Raw genomic sequence first — 18,184 nt, forward strand, 5'->3', positions numbered from 1 at the left:
CAATCGGGAAGCAGATGAAGCGGTCTCTATGTACCGTTCGCAGTATCGCCATGGCCCGTATGCAAAAATTTAATTTGGCTCCTAAAAAATAGTAGATGGCTCCTGAAAATTGGGTCTTTCCGGCCAAGGTGGCTCCTAAAATTTTAAGGGGAAGGCAGAACACTATTCTATACTTACCAGTCTCGAATCACCTCGAATTATCCCATCATATTCCTCAAGATTTATGCTGATTTTTGTCGTTTTATCCCGATTTCTTTGAATTACAGTTCCTTTCTGTTTAACGCGATCCATTTGCTCTTTCGTAAATTTTTTCTTTGTACTGCTCAATAACTTTGGATATTTATATTTAAGAATTTCGCCCTTCCAGAGGACGAAATATAGGATCGAAGATTTTGAAATAGCCACGACTTCAAATGCATATTTTTGAAATCAAACAATCCTAACGACTCGCGTCTCCGTATATTTATTCCCGTCACCTCCACAATGATAATGATCATACGTGCGTTTAAAGCTCCAACTTCCTGGGGATAATAGCGGAGTACAGAGCTTCTAATCACATTTTCCTTCCGTGACTTTCCACGATCGGGACAAAATTTTCGCGGGCGCTAAGGCCAAGTGTCGCGGCCGAGTCTTAAACTCGGCGTTTCATAATAATCGAAGCTCTTGTTAAGGCCACCGTGTCCTACCTTTCGCTCCTCCGCTAATTCTTGAAGTATCATAATTGCCGACTCAAATTACTCTGCGTCGGCAATTAAGGATAAGGCTTTGGACGGGATCCGAAACAGCCTTTTAATGTCAGAGTGTTTCTTACACACCGCCCACGGTTGCCAAATGTTCTTGCCGATTGCAAATATCTGCGGGATCAGAAGTTATTAGGGTCTTTCATCTTGTTTGCATTATATTTGGACCGCGTTAGGCAGAAAGGAACCAAGCCACAGGGATATTGCAAATTGATATGAAAATTGGATTTGTAGGAAAATGAAATACTTTTTCGGCGATCTAATCTCATATTTACAGCCTATTTCGCTCCTTGTCAAAATGGAAAAAAAATTCCGGAAAACAAGAGGGGAAAAAATAAACATATACCGTAGCCGGTTTTATTTTAAGAGCAAGTACACAAGTCGATGGCTACAATGCTTTCACTATTACTCACTAACTCTTCAGTGCTGAGGACAACATACTCAATTTGTGTTTAATAGTACTAGATATGGACCTGGCATAGATTCCTGGATGCAACTATTCGTACTCGATGGATGCCCGTGTTGCATTCCCCCAAAATGAAGGCGCTTCACTTGCCTTGTGATACTTGTGCGGCGATACGATGTGTACGGAGACTATTCACGCTTCCCTTTCTCTTAAGTGAGAATACTTTTAACTTTTACCATGTGAATTTTAATGATATTACGGGACTCTCTTCTGAACACTGCGCGGTCCAACCCTCGATTCAAATTTTGAAAATTCAAAGAAATCGAGCTCAGTTGGAAACCTGCTGAAATGGAGCGTATGCATCCTGCTATCAAAAGAAATCCTGTCTTGATGGTGGAAAGGGCCCCTGCGGTTGAAACACAAATTGTGTACTACAGCAAAAAAAAAAAACCTCATAGGGGTCAAAAAGAACGATTTTCAATTTTTGATATTAAATGCCTTTTATTACTCTTAACAACATTGGATCACATTTGCCGACCATGATTTACATTTTCAATGATGTTATGAGTGTTTGAGTCAATTTTTTCTGCAACTGACAGCAGCATCGACAAATTTGTCTGCGTTTTCCCCAAATTCACGATTTATCGTCCATCAATTCTGATATGCTCTTAAAGGAAGTTAAAGGATCATCTTTGGAGTTTTTGGCGTTACTTGCGCTTCATGATGCAGAATTAATTCCTTCCAGCAGCGAAATAGTTATCACATTTTATTTTTATTCCGCCTAAAGGAACATTCTTCTTGCCTCTATCGTACCTCAAGCCTTTTCACGTCGCACTGATCCTATGAGGATATATTAATCGTCATTGTAGTATGATGCAGCATCATTCTCAATGGTTTTGTTGGCAGAGAGCTAAGAAAAGGTTCAATTGTTACTGTCAATTGTCAAAGTTCCATTTTCATTGACATCAAAAAATGGGTAGGTCATGTTGTTAGACGTGTTGGTTTCATTTGCTATGGTTTCGTCCATATCAAGGACTGTTAAAACCGTACTGCTATCATCTTTTGTGTCTGTATAATTTTCAGCAGCTCCATTTCCATCCGAATTGAAGAAATGGGAAGTTGAACTGCTATTTGTAAATGTGACCGAGTTATTTTCATAGGTTCCATTTTCGGCTGTGTCGAAGAACAAGAAATGTGTACTGCTGTTTTCAAGTGAATCAGTATGATTAACAACGAGTTCGTTTTCATTTTCAAATAAAGTCAATGTTGTGTTTTTGCTATCAGACAAAACTGTGCCATTCTCATTGTTTTCATATTCGGCAATATCAAAAAATGGTACAATTTCATTGTTGCTGTCTGTTGGAGCAGTCTCTGTAGGCACATTTTCGTCTCTGACGTCATCGAAGAATGTCCAGGTTGTACTGATGTTGTCACTTGAAATCGTGTCATTGTTGACGGTTCCATTTCCGTAACTATCAAAAAATGGTAAAGTTCTATTCCTTTTTTCAGATGAGAAAGTCTCATTGACGACTAGGTCGTCTTTACTTTCAAAGAAATTCGATGTTGTGCTATTGTGTTCAGATGAAACTGTGCCATCCTCGTTGGTTTTATTTTCATCAATATAAAAAAATGGTAAAATTTTAGTGCTGATGTTAGACGAAGCATTCTGGCTGTTATCAATTGACATTGTGTTATTGTCGGTTGTTTCATTTTCGTAACTATGGAAGAAAGGTAAAGTTCCATTAATGTTAGAAAAGTAGGTAGTATCATTAAAAACGATTTCGTTGTTATTCTTAAACGAAGTTAATGTTGTGCTATTTTTATCAGATGGAACTGTGGCATTCTCATTATTCTCATTTTTGTCAATAACAAAAAATGGTAAAATATTATTGCTGCTGTCAGTCGCAGCAGTATCTGGCGCACAGTTTCATTTCTAACGTCATCGCAAAATGTCAAGGTTGTACAATTGTTATCACTTAAAATTGTGCCGTTTTCGATGGTTCCATTTTCGTAACTATCGAAGAATGATAAAGTTTTATTCACCAGTTCATTTGCATTATCAAAGAATGTCAGTGTTGTGCTGTTGTCGCCAGATGACATTGTTCTGTCCTTACTGATTCCTTTTTCATCGATATCAAAGAACGATGAAGTTTTATTACTATCAGATGAAAAAGTACCATTTTCAATTCCACTTTCCGACTTATTAATGGGGATGATGTTTGTCCCAGTGGTATTCATAGTTCCAAGAGTAGGTTTAGCAGAATCAGTGGCCCCAGGAGTAGTGTTAGTGATGCTGGCGACTCCAGGAGTAGAACCAGTATTCGCGATGGTTGTCGCCTTATTGTTAGTTTCATAAATATTGGTAGTTACAAGAGTAGCTCTATCAGTGATTTTCGGGGTAGATTCAGGAATGTTTGTGATAATATCTGGTGAGGCTTGAGCTAAAATAACGCCTCCGTCATCAGAGATAGGACGCATACGAACTTCATTCAACGCACATAAACCACTTGTGCAACACGAGCACTTCTTTAAACGTGCGGTGACATTAGCAGCTAAGGGACGCAATGAGTCTCTGTAACAGGGAGGGAGGAAATTCCAGAATTTATACTACAAAGGTCATTGGTGCAGCACGGGCACAAATTAATTCCACGACTTGGTATTGTTAATTCAGTGAGATTATATTTCAAGTTCACAGCGAAGCAAAATTCGAAAATTTCAACCATAATTAGTGCAGATGTGAAACTCGAGCTGCTAAATTTCATCGTTGTATGTCTCAGTTTAAGGCGAGTTTAGAGCCTGAAACAAAGAGAATTCGATGGTTTACATCAAACCACGGTTTCAACAATAGGTGTTCTGTAATTGAAATAACGTTGCCTGAGACCCCTTCTCCTTCTAGATGCGTCATAAAATAGAAATTTAATGACTCCATGTTTAAAAACCAAGGTAGGTCGGGAACAAGACTACCTAAATCATAGGCGGATCCAAAAAGGGCGTATGCCCTCCCCCCCCTCCTCCAGCACAGGCTCGGACTGGCCATAAGGCAAATCTGCCATCGGCAGATACGCCCCCTTGGCGCGCCGAAAACGCGCCCCTCTGACAGATAGCAAAATAAGAAGAGAACAAAATTACGACCGAGAATATGTGCGGAAAATTTCTTAAATGAACCGAAGAAGAGAGAGATAGGAGTAAAAAAAGGTGCTTTTACGCATGAAAGTGGTGAACAGAGGTCCAAGAACAACTTTTTGAAGCTTAAACACTTTTCTGTGAAATGTTCACCTTTCTGTTGACATACAGGCGCTTTATCATCCCTATGTGTAACTCCCTTAGAAGCGATGGTCGGTTCGATTTTTAGACATACGCACCCTTATACCCCTCTTGAGAGACCTTTAAACATATTTCTATGACTGTTGATTTGGACAAACCATAGCATATCTCGGGCAAACTTAACCTTCATTTATCTCGAAATTCAAAAATAAGAGACGTCTAAAGTGTAAACGCGATACAACTATTCGCGCAAGATGGATGTCCACATTGCATATGAAAAATATAAGACGCGATGGCGTGAGTTGTGAGCTCGCAAAGCTCTGCTATATGCTACTAGTTTAGAGCACCATTACGAATTAGACAAACGCATACAAACACAATATGGAAATAAAGTGAGGGAAAGGATGAGCGTTAACGACGGCGCAAAGATACAACTATTCGTACTTGATGGACGTCCGTGCTGTATCTGAAAAATTGAAGGCGCGTTGACGCGAAGCGTGAGCTCTCAATGCTCTGCTATATGCTGTTAATGAGGTGTCGCTCAGATTCGGGAGAAAAGTTAAAAAAGAGGCCCGAACACATCCCTCCTACCTTCGGCTATGTTACTCTCGTAGTGCTTGAAGCACCATTACGAATTAGACAAACGCAAACAAACACAATATGGAAATAGAGGGAGGGAAAGGATATGCGCGTTTACGACGGCGCAGAGATACAACTATTCGTACTCGATGGACGTCCGTGCTGCATCTGAAAAATTGAAGGCGCGGTGACGCGAAGCGTGAGCTCTCAATGCCCTGCTATATGCTGTCAATGAGGTATTACTCAGATTTGGGAGAAAAGTTAAAAAAGAGGCCCGAATACGTCTTTCCTGTCTTCAGCTGTGTTGATACTCGTCCTTTCTTCTTTATTCAGTTTCTTGTCTGATTCTTTTTTAGGATGGATTTGCAGACCCACGTCTTAAGCTCGTGTAAACCGCAGCACTGGATCGGTTCTTTTGGAAATAATGGTGCTTGGATACGTCCTAGTGGCTTTATTTTTTATGTTTTCTTTAATTTCAGAAGTCTGTCGGTTACTTCAATACGTTCAATTTTGCAAGTTTTACTCCTTGCGATTACTTAATAAACTTTGAACCTGAAAATAGAGTAAACTTGTGCTGCTTTGCCAAAATTTTCTGAACCCCCTCTCCGCGTAGGGGATGCCCTACCAGGAACGATCACATCACGCCCATTTAACCAGCCAAGGGTCTGCGCCCTCAGATGCGAGCCAGTCCGACCCTGCTCCAGCATACGGAAAAAAGGAGGAAGAAAAGGGGAAGAATATAATTAAGAAGGAATGGAGGAAAGAAGAAGAAGGGACGCTAAGATTTGGTCATTATTCGTGACGAAATTGACTCAAGCTGCATATTAGATGTTTCAAAATTTTGAAAATTTTCTTCGGGAAGCCCTTTGGACCTTTCTTCCGCCGCTCCCGTTCAAAGTTTCTGGATCCGCCTATGACCTAGGGTAACACTTTGTGAGTAGAAAATATCAGAGAAGCAGTTTATTGGGTGCTGCATGATGGGAACAGACTAGCCTAACGATCTTTTATTATACTTTGATGCACTACAAAATGACAGTTTGCATTAATGCAAGTATGGAAAACGTATGTCGAAAACGTGCTTTAGTGGAATTTATTAAGTTTCGATAAGCAGGCAACTTACCAGTATCAAAGCGGCGATATCCAGTGCTAGCTTGGACGGACAAAACATTCCTTGAAACACTCGCTCGTGTTGTTCTCTCTGAACTTCTGAAGAAATCCAAATCTATTACGAGAGCGTTGCCGCTGGTAACTAACGAAGCTATTTTTATCTTATGAGCAGATCAATGATCAATTCAATGGAAACTCAATTGTTTAACGAGAAAGCGATTGGTATCTTGAAAAAGCGTTGAATGAGATACAACAAAAATACTGCACATTTTTCTCAGACATGTTTTCATATTGAATAAATTTCAGCTCTGAATCAATATTTTTTTAAAGAAAATAACTCTCTCTTTCTCCACGCTGTTGAGTTCCATTTGGTTTAAAATGCTAAACCAGAGCAAACATTCTACTTTTCAAAAATTATCGGTTCTTGAATTAGACCTTTCTTTCCATTGTTTTTTCCTCGTTTAACTCCGTTACAAATGATCGATTGTAGGTGTGGCATCATACTTCAAAAATACTGATAGTTTTACGTTTCTTTCAACGGACAAAACCCAATTTTGTAAACTTGCGAGGACCGGACCGCCGCGCCACCAAGTTCCGTTCACTTATCCGTTTTTGATTAAGTCGGGGGAAGAGGACTGATTCCCCCCCCTCTCTTAACCCCCCCCCCCTTTTCATTCACGTTACGCAATAGCAGCGGGTATGGAAGTCCATATCGCATAGCCAAAATTTCGCCGGGCGATTAACCAATTCGACACGAAGGATTGGTTTGGGAGAGGCCACAATGCAAGGAGCTAATCTTCTTCGTATGTGTAGCTTTTCAAGTTCCCTGCAACCGGTAATTGAACGGCTTATTTGAAAAAAGGGTATTATGCATTGTGAGATCCTCGTGGCACATACGTCCTTCTTTGGAGAATGCGTTAAATTGAGTTTCACTCTCGACTCATTTCCTTCTCGAGCCACCACCTTGGATACTGCGGATTTTCTATGACTATTATCCACTGAGGACTACTTCCGTTCAACTCTTAGTGGACATGGCTAGTTTGCGCGTGTCAGAAAAATGCTCATGAAGCGAAATAAATGTGTTTTTCGAAAATATTATTATTCGCGCTCCCCGGTATGTTTGTGGCCTATGCCACGAAATTGAAGGAGATTCTCAAGTTGAGAAAATCTACAGTTTTGGTTCACGCATGATCTACTGGTTTAGCAAGTTCATTTATATTTATCGAGTAGATAACTATTCGTGCTCTCCGGTAAGCATGTTGCCTATGCATCGAAATTGAAGGCGACCTCCAGATGAGCGATGAACCGATGGGTTAACATCAGTGGCGTGGCGTGCTTTGCGATACAGATTGATCCATCATTTAAACCTATGGAAAAGGATCTATAAACAGGGTGTTTGCAACGAACACCTGAACAATCGATTCTCTTCTGCGGCTTCAAATGGGGAAATATCGATAATCGATCATTCACGCTTCGCCATCGGCTAACATCATAGTATCGTTTACCTGTTGAATCGAAGCTTTTTGAGGGACAAGTTTATGTTCTTCGGATGGTTTTTTTGCCTCATGATGGTTGATGAACAACTTCTTGAGCAAATAATGAATAAAATTCGGGTAATAATGACTAATGAATGTCGGATTGATGACCCTTGCTGGGCGAGTTTTTGCAAAATAAGTTAAGATTACCAAACCAATCGCTCAACTCATTGATCATAAATGGACGTATTTCTGCCAAACGGAACTATGTGCATTATGGCGTGAGCCCTGTTATGCATATATTCTTATAGGTCGCAAGGCTCATGTCTTAATGAACATAGTTCCGTTTGGTAGAAATACGTCCAAATCATCATCAGACAAATCTGAGCGTTCTCTTTGAAAGTAACCTACTAGATGGACTGCGTTTAGCAGAAAGGAATCAAGCCACATCAGCAGTTGCCAAATTTAACCGGCAATTTAATTTTTTACAAGAGAACAGTTCGTGTGGATTCCTTTGAAAACTTTATGGAATTCGCTTCGCACTGTGCAGAAAATTCACTGAAATTTGAACAGAAATCCGCACCATCGTTTTTCATGTAAAAAGTTGAAGTGTCCGATTAAATTTGGCAACAGCTGATGTGGCTTGATTCCTTTCTCTTTAACGCGGTCTAGATATGGAAGATAGCGGTGCGGGGCCTTTAAAATTATCTGCGTCCGTTTAATAAAAGCTTTAGCTTAGACGCTACTAACTCTATTCTCTAAAAATTTCATTTTTGGACTCGCTGCTCTCATTGGTAACACAGCAGATATGGGTGTACGGGCTCAGCCAAATTAGTATCTTCTCGCCAGCATTCTCCCGCTCGGACTAATTCGGATGATCACTTCTCGGCGCACAGTGGAGCGGGTGAATGGGAGAGGTCGGCCATGATACGTAAACTTTAAAAGCTCATATCTTCACGGGAAAAAAAGCACGAGGTTGTTGGATGATATGGACATTTCCAATTAATTGTGGTAGTACCCCAATTAATTATGGTAGCATCCCAATTGATTATGGTAGTACCCCAATTAATTTGGTAACTAACCCAAATATTGCGGTACGTACCCTAACTTGAGTTGCGGTACTAATACAATTAATTAGAAATGTCCATATCATCCAACAAATTGGGGTAGTACCACAATTTTAGGGGATAACCCCTGACACTTTTTTTTCCGTGTTCGTTCATAATGAACTTTCCAGTTTCGAAGAGGCTACATTAGTTTTCTCGTCCAATTCTGCGGAGCAGCACCCCTTCAAATGGACGTATTTATACCAAACAGAACTATGTGGGGATGCAAAGGATTGGGTGTGCTCGTTAGTTCTCGGGTGGTTAGAATGAATGGGAATTACAAAGTGCCAATGACGTCAGCGGCGTCTCCGTTGTCGCTCTTCCTCCGCGTTAACTTATGAGCCCTGTCCAGAACGCTCTTTCGCCCTGCCCACGGCTCATGAGTCTCGCATTCAGTTGGCATATGGTTCTGTTTGCTGAATTTAAAATCCCGCTTTTCCATTTCATCAGAAGGAATCACGCCCACTGACCCAACTTTTTCCTATCCATCTCGCCACGAGCACACCCCATCTTTCCCACCCGCACATAGTTCTGTTTGGTAGAAATACGTCCAATTTAAAATTTGCATGCAATTTTTTGTGCTTCATCTGAAAGTGCTAAGAGCTGATTACAGTATGTTTTTTATGTTTTTCTGATATGGAAAATAGTACAAAATAAATTTAAAATTGAGAAAATGCCCCGTCTAGTGACGTCGCCCGGCGGCATTTCTCATTTAAACACACGTATTTTAGCAGATTCAATCCTTTTGTCATATCTTCTCCAATAATTGTTCAATTCATGAACCAAGGGTATTCTCGTGTTCAGTTCACTCCGCAGTTTCCACTTAAACACGAAATGCATCAAATTTCAACACCTGCAAATTCTTTCTACTTAAAATATGACGAGATAAACAAACAAATTCGCAGCTTGGGTCTAAAATTCATGGCCGAGGCCCGAGTTTGCGAATGGGTGCGCGGGTGCGGGCGAGCGGACCGAGCCACCCGCAATGCGGAGCACGTCGGGTTGCGTCACGAGTTATATCGGCTCATCAGTCTAGTGATGCAGCTCATTCATAATTCATCGCTCCGCGGCCAATTCATCTGCCCGCCGGCGTGGCTCCCACGGTGAAAGTGTACCGTGTAAACCCGGCCCCGGCCACCTCTCCCCCGTTCCCGTCGCCCTAGCCATTGTTCGCGCTACTACGAGCCCAAGCATTCGCTTCCCGGCGCGGCGTACGTACGCGGACGTCGAAGGAACTTGCGGGCCGAGTTTAATGGGTCAATCCTCGAATCGTCCGAATCACCTAGATCGCTTCTAGTAGTACGGTGGTTACGATCGAGTAATGGCCAAAACGCTTCGCGGCCATCTTTAACGGCCGCCATCTTGGTTCCTGCACGGACCCCTGAGTGCTTCCCTTTCTAAAAGGGCTTCTTATGACCATGAGAATGATCCCTGTAAGCGGCAATTTCCAATCAAAAAGTGCAGGGTTTTTTTGTGTACCCCGCATATACTACGGGCAATGCTGCCGTGCTAGGAAGAACGCCGTATGAACATTCGAGAGTTGTCGAATTTCCCTTGATAAAACATGCATTTTTGACAACATTGTATGCATATATTTTCTTGAAACTTTCCGATATTTTAGATTAAATTGCGTACAAAATCGTCAGACAATTTTGGCAAATGATATTCGCAAATTTCCCAGTAAATTTGGTTTTTATCGCAAGGAAATTTGGCAACGCCTGAAGGTTCATACGGCGTTTTTCCTTAGCACGCCAGTGTGTCTCTCTCCCAAACTGGCTAACGTTACGGACGTACGAGAGAATTTCCAAAACTTTGAACATTGCCCGAAGAACGATCTCGGATAGCGCCTGCAGAACTGCAGGAATACTTCAAGCATCGCACTGTCCCCCGTGCGCCCGGCGGAACCTTTTATCTGGTCTCGTTCTCGGCTCTTGGCTCGCGGATCGCGCTATTAGAGAATTTGCAGGTGTCTGAAATTTGATGAATTTCGTGTTGAAGTGGAAACTACTGAGTGAACTGAACACGAGGATATACCCTTGGTCCATGAATTGAAAAATTATTGGAGAGAATATGACAAAATGATCTAATCTGCTAAAATATATGTGTTTAAATCGGAAATGCCGCCAGATGACGTCACTAGGCGGTGCATTTCCTCACTTTTAAATCGATTTCTACACTATTTCCCATGCCAGAAAAAAATTATAAAAAATACTGTGAAATCAGCTCTTTAAGCACTTTCAGATGAAGCAATAAAAAATTTGCTTGCAAATTCTTCATTGAACCGATTATTTTTCAAATCACGTAAGCCTCCTATTTTATAATCAATAATGTCTGATTTCAAAGTAGCCTTCTAAAAGAACATGCATTTTTTTTGAATTTGAGGATTGTCAACAAATCGAATTTTCTTGTTTCTCTCGCATTCGCAATTTTGGCGCTTACGTGATTTGCAGAATAATCGATTCGGTTCTGCGAGATCCCGGGTCTCTTTTTCCTCCTCTCGCGTTCAAGTTTTTCGATCCCTTTTGATCTGCAAAGCTTGACTTATAGTCAAGACGGCCTGGTATAGGGGATTAGAAAAAGGGAAGGGCGATAGTAGAAAAACCTCACTTTTTCTCTTTTCCATGTTTTCCTCATCCACTCTTCCATTTATTTGATGTTTCTTTATCTGGCTTGTGACGTATTTTCTCTTCTGTTTATCTTTTTTTGCATCTTCTTCTTCCTTTCGAGAGCCGTTTATTCTGTTTGCTCCTGATACCTACTTCTCCTCCTCTTTCTTGCTTGCGTCATTACTTTATATTTATTTCCTTCTCCTGTTACTCTTATTCCTCCTCCATCTCTCTGTTTCCATTCCATGTCTTTTCCCCCTACTTCTCTTTCCTTTGATAGGCATTTCCATCAGATATAAAATTAATTATATTTTGCGATGAGGAACCACTATTTTTGACCCAGGTCAGAAACAACGTACGTACCATTGGTTTGCTTATGCAGATATGTGTTTTTATGAAAGAGCCAGAGATAGTGGCTCCTTATTACAAACTGCTATCAAAATGTAGTCCCTCCGATTGAATAGGGTGATGGCGGGCTATGGTCATAAGATGGACTGCATTTTACAAAAAGGAATCAAGAGCATTGCAATGTTGCTAAGATTGTGCAACTTCTTTTGTCTTTGAGGAAAATCCTGTATATCCATTAACACTTTCTATTTTACTCGCTAAAAACCGTAAATTTAAGACAAAAATTACCATCTAAATTTCATATTTTTTCACGATTTCAGTAATTTTATTGCAAAGGATGAAGTTGTACAATCTTAGAATCATTGCAATGCTTCTGGTTCCTTTTTGCAAAATGCAATCCACATGCAACACTCACCACCCATGCATTTATCATCGCAGATGCATTAACTGCCTCAGCTGGAGCGCAATTGCCTTCCAATTCCACACGCGCGGGAAAAGATTTTCTAGCCGTGACAAGGATTTGACCTATTGACTCTGACGATGGTCGAGGACAGCCTGGACAGGGCCGGATCTAAGCGTGAGCAGCATGAGAGAGTTCGGAAATCCCCTGGTCCGCTCGTGAAACGATTTTTCATCCATTAGCCGGATCCTTGATTTCATCTCGTTAGAGGTCTCAGAGAGGATCATGTTCATTCCATTTCTTCCACAGGAATAAGAAAAAAAATTGCAACAAAAAATCCTATAAAGTTACCGAGTCTCTAATTAATGATCTCCCCGTCCACTTTGCCCCTTAATGTAAGAAGTTAAACACATGATACAAAGCAATTCGCTTATTTTCCTCGGCTCAGCGACTTGTAATTAGCGAAGTCGTAATATATTAATGCATCCGCTCGACTCCGATGATTCAACTTTGATGACAGCATCTCTCAGGTTCTGATACGTGCTCATTTGAAATTACTCGAAAACAATGCTCAGGACCCCTCCCACCTACACCATCGCACATTCTCAGAAGCAATGAAAATAGAAGTGTCATTTTCTACCTATCGGGGAAACCCTGAAGGGACTTCCTTGTCCAGCTAATCGCGGAACAGGATGAAGCTCAGTTTGAGTGATCATGGTTGTCCTCTAGTTTTTCTGTATGGAGGCACTTAGAAGTATTAAATGTTTGTCATTAAGGTGTGTTAAATACTCTGGCAACATCACCGTCTAATTTTATCTGAATGCCGCCTTCAATTGCTTTTTCAAATTTGGGTTTGTCTTAATCAATCTATTGGTTTTTACCCATATTTGTATAGCAGAAAATTTTAAAAAAACTAATAGGGCTTACAATAGGAATGGTTCCAATCGTATTGATCGTGAATGCAGGGTGGAGAAGATTCCTGTATTTAAAACCTAAAAGTCTCTATCTTAATTCAGAATGTTTTGTATTTTATCTATCTTACACATGTGCCTTATTTTCACCTTACCCCTTTGAATTTCCGGTTTTCATTTTAAAACATTACGGCTGATTTATATGTCAAATTAATTTTAATATTCCATAGTCAAATTTTGGGGAAATTATTGAAACTTCTGTTCCTTTCAGAGATGAATGTAAGTAATTATCCGATTTCTTGAGGATGATACCAGGAATGCAAACCTAATATCAGTTACCAAATCAATTTTCGGAAGCCAGGTGCATGCGATGACGTTTGGATGTCCCAGAGTATCAAAGAAGCTGCGGAAACAACTTATATGGACGCATTTCTGTCAAACGGAACTAAGTGCATTAAGACATGAGCCCTGGGACCTTTAAGAATATCTGCTTAACAGGGCTCACGTCATAATGCACATAGTTCCGTTTGGCAGAAATACGTCCATTGCATGTCACGCGCATGACGGAGATTATGTTTTCCATGCAGGAATGCTCAACGAGACGTTCCTACCTCAATCGGTAAATTAGTTAATTTTTGGCAAATTTATTCTCAAAGGTCAGTTTGAGACAAATTGTTTTCAATAACAAGCGAGCTCAGTATTCTGCCTTAGTTTGTAAGTCTCTCAATCTGTCAGTAATTTGAATCATGTGCCTACATTTCTGGTCTCGTGTTTTTCCCTCTCCAAGTATTCCTCCTCTGCGGTCGCAGAGTCTTGACAGGTTATGGGCCCAGTTTCATGTTTTTCCCTCCCCAAGTTTTCCTTCGATAGGGTCGCAGAATCGAAAATCTAATTCTCACAAACTTGCAATTCATCGCTATTATCTGATAAGAATATTTTCTTGTTTGTTACAGGGGAAATTTCGGTGGAACATCCGAATCTGAGACGCCCTCCGTGGAAGCTGGTCCTGATGCGGCCCCGGATAGAGTGAGCGTGGTCCGCATCGACCGCGAGCTCTTCCGAGCGGAATCCGAATCGTATCGCGGATTCGCGGGGGAGTGTTGGCTGGGTTAAGGACACTCGGAGCCCGACATCGACACCGACACCGATCATCGCCTCGAGGTAAAGTCCCGCTCCGTCGATCACCGATTAGCTCCCGGCGGTTTGCCACGCTCCTGGTGTAATGCTCACTTGCCACGTTGCTCTGCACGGAGAAAATTCAGTGGCTTTGTTAACCAATTAGAGGTTCATATGCAGAGACAAATGAAGCGTATTTTCGTTGATGATCGGTCAAGCCAAAATGCCGCGATAATGGCAGCGAGATCATAATCGGGTCCATAGCACTGTCGTGCTAAGGAAATACGCCGTATGAACATTTAAGAGTTGCCAAATTTCCTTCGATAAAAATAATGTTTGGTTTTGAGGAAAGCTACGAACCAATAATTGGATTATAAACTTGAGCTTTTCCTCAGTGTGTAGCTCTACTCAATAAACTATACCACACTGAGACTCCAGTCCTTTTATACGGACCGTTAAAACCAAGGACAATACATTTAAGAGACTCCGAACTGCTATCTCCCCTGTAGAGAAAGAAAGTTACTTTTGGAAGTATCACCTCAGAGTAATAAAGACAGTACATTTTTTCTATCCTTGCGTTAAAGTCTCCTTAAAAAAGTGTTAGAATACATGGCCCTTTCGCCCCCGCTCTTTTCGTCCCTGCATATTTAGAGACTGTACAACACACAGATAATATATTTCAGAAACCCCGAACTGCTAATCTCCCTGTAGAGTAAAAAGTTACTTTTGGAAGTATCACTTTAGAGCAAGTGATCCTTTCACCCCCATTCTTTAACGTAAATTCTTAGATTTGCTGAATTATGAGTAATGACCGAAGATTTGAGCCATTGGATTATCAATCCTGAGCTAATTTGAAAGAATTTGCCCTGAAAAATGCTTGTGACATAACATCAGTAATCATTTGGCGAATCTTATTAGATTTTTTGCTCAAAAAGTTGCACGTCGACCAATACTAGGTAGAAAGCAGCGTTGACCTCCGAACTTAACTCCTGCTTCACTCAATTACGATGGTTAAATTGTTCGTGCGAAGCGTCTCAAATATGCTCTCTCTGACTGCAGGGGCGAAAAAAAAACAGGGGTGAAAGGGTCACTTATTCAAACACTTTTTCGTGGAGACTTTAACGCAAGGATAGAAAAAATATACTGCCTGTACGTGCAGCTATAGTTACTTTCTCTGTAAACTGGTGAATGAGACAGAGGTGAGGCATCAAGATACATGCTCACTTGTCATACATGGAGCAAACAATTTTGGTCGAATCAACCTACCTTGAACCCACGTGGTCAAATTATCTAATAAGTGAGCTTTACACGTGTAAAGTAACAGACAATATATTTTTTCTATCCTTGCGTTAAAGTCTCCACGAAAAAGTGTTAGAATAAGTGACCCTTTCACCCCCGTTTTTTTCGCCCCTGCAGTCAGAGACGGCATATTTGAGACGCTTCGCACGTACAATTTAACCATCGTAATTGAGTGAAGCAGGAGTTAAGTTCGGAGGTCAACGCTGCTTCCTACTTAGTATTGGTCGACGTGAAAAACAAGTATGGGAAGAGTGACTTACCGGCCGAGTTATGGATCATGGAGCCATAAAATATAGTTCGTGGAGCCATGCATATAGGTTCACGACCAATAAAGTATGGCTCAGAAAGCCATACTGTAGACGGTAAGTCACTTTGGTTAGAAATTATGGATCTCCGAGCCATTTTTTATGGGTCTCAGAGTCATACCTTTTTTTGAGCGACGGAGGTTCCTTGTTAGGAAGGTGTTATACCACACCTTAAACGAAACTTGACGAAGGGAGGGAGTTGCGAGAGGGAAGGGGGGGGGTCGTTTTTGTGGTCATGGTCAGCCGCGCGCCGCGCTTTGACGCACGAGCTGGCGAAAACGAGGCGTATCACAACGCTGCGCCGGATTAATACGGATTTGGACTCGAGATCCGGATAAACGTCGGATCAACCTGAATACCGCCTCGTTTTCTGTCGTTTCAAATCAGGGTGGCATGAAACTTGAGAAAGAAATAAAAGATTGGAAATTTCATTGAAATATTTCATGAAATTTCACGAGGATGTGAAAAAATTCATGTTTTTCAGGGGCTAGAGTATGATGCAACCCGCACCCAAACACACAAAACTAGAGGAAAGTCACACTTTTTACATTTTGCGAAACATGAAAAGGAACCGGCATTTTTCAATATCTTTTACAAATTTCTAATATTTCGTGAGGATATTTCACGTGAAATTTCAAGATTTTATTTTTCATGAAATTTTGCCACCCTGTTTCAAATGCATTAGATCGAACTGCGAATAGAAATTTTGAAAAAGTGGAAGGATATACCCCTGACGGATGTTTCGTCTAGAACATTTTAGATTTTCGCGCACCTACGGCGGCTTCCTCCCGGGGTCACAGGTATACCGTTCTTATTCAAATGAGACAAATTTTGCTGTTTTCGCTAAATTAGTGATTTCATTTAAATTTGTGTAAACGAATTTTGAAGGTAACTTTCAACAATTATTTGAGCGTCACAATTCTCTGCGGTAACTATTTAATGCCACACCGAAAAAGAAGTGAAGTCGATTTAACATTCCAGATATAAAAGAAGTGTGCGAGAACCTTTAAAATGCTGAATTACACGCCACAGTAGTTAGTTCTACATCTTGGCATTGCTAAAGTAACGGCTGTAGCGGGCAATTCAGCGTTTTATAAGTTCTCGCTCACATTTTTTAAATCCAGAATGTTAAATCAACTTCACTTTTTTTTCGGTGCATACTTGTTAGGAGCTTAAAGGAGAGGAAAAGGAGGCAGCACGGCCCGCGCAAAGCCGTATGCGCTCACCGCTTTTACATTTTATGAAATGCTTGCAAAATTGTACAACCTCCCTGGATGTGGGGAAGTTTAATATCAGCAAGTTGGTTTTCTAATGGAGGCCCCGTGACTTCCAACTCCTTCCGTTCAGCGGTCACGATTCTGGTCTTGCCGCTGACTCTTCACCTCGTCATACGGTGGTCCGAATAGCGATTTCAGAAACCAAAACCTCACAGTCCTGCGGGCTTATTCGTGAAATCGATAGACAAAGCAATAGACAAAGAAGACAAAAAGGATTTTAAGGGATCCTATTGATAGAAGTGGGTGGTTGCAATGGACAAAGGAGGGAGGTAATAGACTAACTAAAAGCAACCCACGAGAGACCCGACAGTTAGTCTATCATTTTTCCCCTTAGTCTATGAGAACCACCCATTTCAACTAATAGGATTGCTTTACACCCCTATGTCTTCTTTGTCTATGGCTTTGTCTATCAATTTCAATCATCGGCCCGCTGCGGGTTTATTCGTGAAATCGATAGACGAGGCTATAGACAAAGACGACAAAAAAGATATGGAGGTATCCTATTGGTGGGAACGGGTGGTTGCGATAGACAAAGGAGGTAGGTACAAGACTAACTATAACGGTAACGCACAAGAGACCCTTAAATTAGTCTATCATTTTATCCCCTAGTCTATGAGGACCACCCATGTCAACCACTTGGATCGCTCCATACTCCTTATGTGTTCTTTGTCTATAGCTTTGTCTATCAATTTTAACAATCAGCCCGCTACAATGTATTTAATGTATGACGCCGACCGAGTGATCACGAAAATTTCTGTTTTCAAGACTAAGGGCCGAGTCCATAGTTGATAACTCCCTAAATGGACTGCATTTTGCAATTTGGAACTATAATTTCTAGCCCGGTTTAAAAACAACGTGTGTGCCATTAGTTTCCCTATGCACATACGTGTTTTTTCATAGGAGCCAGAACTTGTAGGTCCAAATTGCAAAATGCAGTCCAAATAGCTCCTGCCCCAGGGAGGCCCCATATGCCCTACATTGTGATCAGGGGAAGGATCGATGAGATCCTAAATACACCATCAAAAGGACCAATTTTGCCAACCTGAAGTAAAAAAATAGAGCAGTAAAACTTTGGTAATGCATCCTCGCAAAAAATGTCAATAATGCAGGTTCACCCATAATTTACTTTGTAATATATTAAGAATTTTCTGGACTTTGTAATATATTAAGAGTTTTTTCCCATTTAAACCTCAAAGGCGAACTGCTGATACTACTGTGCGTCGGTAACTCATCTTACGTGACACT

At 41.0% G+C, this 18,184-nt stretch overlaps 1 protein-coding gene across 1 annotated transcript in view; it reads left to right on the forward strand.

The window, feature by feature from the left end:
- The window catches only part of Gld (Glucose dehydrogenase), a 71,942-nt gene that overhangs the window by 39,931 nt on the left and 13,827 nt on the right, over positions 1–18,184 (forward strand). Inside the window, exon 3 of the mRNA XM_019052385.2 lies at positions 13,896–14,103. The gene's annotated coding sequence lies outside the window, so the exon portion shown is untranslated. The remainder of the gene's footprint in view (positions 1–13,895; positions 14,104–18,184) is intronic.

The sequence above is a fragment of the Bemisia tabaci genome, chromosome 4, assembly GCF_918797505.1.
Source record: "Bemisia tabaci chromosome 4, PGI_BMITA_v3".
NCBI lineage: Eukaryota > Metazoa > Arthropoda > Insecta > Hemiptera > Aleyrodidae > Bemisia > Bemisia tabaci.